Below are 2,357 nucleotides of genomic sequence, written 5' to 3'. Positions count from 1 at the left end.
CTGCGGGCGAGTGCCCGCTTGGGTGCGCCCGCGCCCAGCGCCCACTCCCGTTCGGGCGAGCGCCCGCACCCGCGCCCGGTCGGCCCCCTTGGCCACTGCCGGGTGGGGCCCGATACCCTCTGGGCCACAGACACATGGGGCCCGCCCCCAGAACGCAAAAAAACAAAAATAAAAAAAAATAAAAATAAAAATAATGATAAAAATAATAATAAAATAAATAAATAAATAAATAAATAAAAATAGTAAATATGATTAATAAAATAAAAATGATTTATTAAAATTAATTATTAATTAATTAATTGATTAAGTAATTAATTAAGTTAATTAATCCTGATTAGATTAACATAATCACTAATTTATTTAACTAATCTGTAATTAAACTAAACAGAGAATGACAGGTGGGTCCCACTGGACCCACATGTCAGGTTGACCAAGTCAACTCTGTTGACTGCTGATGTCAGCATGACATCATGCTGATGTCATTAATCTGTTTTCCGAATTAATTAAATAATTAAATAAATTCCAGGAATTAATAAAATCTTTAGAAAATCATATCTTTTAATCCGTAACTCGGATTAAAATATTTTCAACATGAAAATTGCTCAGAACGACGAGACGATTTCGGATACGCAGTCCGTTCGTCCGCCACACACCCCTAACCTATCGAACTCGCAACTTTTCCCCTCCGGTTCATCTGTCCGAAAACGCGAAACACCGGGAATACTTTCCCGGATGTTTCCCCCCTTCGTCGGTATCACCTACTACCGCGATTGGGCACACCTAGCATCGTTACTTGTCATGTCATGCATCGTTATGCATTTGTTTGCATTGTATTCATTGTTTCTTCCCCCTCTTCTCTCCGGTAGACTACGAGACCGATGCTGCTGCTGCCCAGTTCGACTACGGAGTTGACGACCCCTCTCTCTTGCCAGAGCAACCAGGCAAGCCCCCCCCCCTTGATCACCAGATATCGCCTATTCTACTCTATACTGCTTGCATTAGAGTAGTGTAGCATGTTACTGCTTTCCGTTGATCCTATTCTGATGCATAGCCTGACATTGTTGCTACACCTGTTGATACCTTACCTGCAATCCTAAATGCTTAGTATAGGATGCTAGTTTATCATCATTGGCCCTACATTCTTGTCAGTCTGCCTTGCTATACTATTGGGCCGTGATCACTCGGGAGGTGATCACGGGTATATACTATACATACATACATACTATACAGATGGTGACTAAAGTCGGGTCAGCTCGAAAAGTACCCGCGAGTGATTCACGGATTGGGGGCTGAAAGGACCTTTGTCCCGACGGCCCTCTATGTGGATCTTTGTGGCGGAGCGACAGGGCAGGTTGAGACCGCCTAGGAGAGAGGTGGGCCTGGCCCTGTTCGGCGTTCGGGGACACTTAACACGCTTAACGAGATCTTGGTATTTGATCTGAGTTGGCTACGAGCCTATACGCACTAACCATCTACGCGGGAGTAGTTATGGGTATCCCGACGTCGTGGTATCAGCCGAAGCACTTCAGACGTCAGCGACGGAGCGACGCGCGCCGAATTGGACTGGAACGCCACTAGGCTAGGTCTGCTTTCGGCCGCCCTCGCAACGTGCAGGTGTGCTATGGGCGATGGGCCCAGACCCCTGTGCGCTTAGGTTTAGACCGGCGTGCTGGCCTCTCTGTTTTGCCTAGGTGGGGCTGCGACGTGTTGATCTTCCGAGGCCGGGCATGACCCAGGAAAGTGTGTCCGGCCAAATGGGATCGAGCGTGTTGGGTTATGTGGTGCACCCCTGCAGGGAAGTTAATCTATTCGAATAGCCGTGATCTTCGGTAACAGGACGACTTGGAGTTGTACCTTGACCTTATGACAACTAGAACCGGATACTTAATAAAACACACCCTTCCAAGTGCCAGATACAACCGATGGTCGCTCTCCCTCAGGGATACGAGGGGAGGATCGCCGGGTAGGATATGCTATGCGATGCTACTTGGAGGACTTCGACCTACCCTCTTCTGCCTGTTGCAAGACGAAGGTGACCAGAAGCGTAGTCTTCGACAGGATTAGCTATCCCCCTCTTATTCTGGCATTCTGCAGTTCAGTCCACTGATATGGCCTCCTTACACATATACCCATGCATATGTAGTGTAGTTCCTTGCTTGTGAGTACTTTGGATGAGTACTCACGGTTGCTTTCTTCCCCCTTTTTCCCCTTTTTCCTTCCTTTCTGGTTGTCGCAACCAGATGCTGGAGTCCAGGAGCCAGACGCCACCGTCGACGACGACCCCTACTACACTGGAGGTGCCTACTACTACGTGCTGCCCGCTGATGACGACCTGGAGTAGTTTAGGAGGATCCCAG

The sequence above is a fragment of the Triticum dicoccoides genome, chromosome 7A, assembly GCF_002162155.2.
Source record: "Triticum dicoccoides isolate Atlit2015 ecotype Zavitan chromosome 7A, WEW_v2.0, whole genome shotgun sequence".
Classification (NCBI taxonomy): domain Eukaryota; kingdom Viridiplantae; phylum Streptophyta; class Magnoliopsida; order Poales; family Poaceae; genus Triticum; species Triticum dicoccoides.
The sequence above is the reverse complement of the archived record's forward strand: the minus strand, read 5'-3'. Positions refer to the sequence as shown.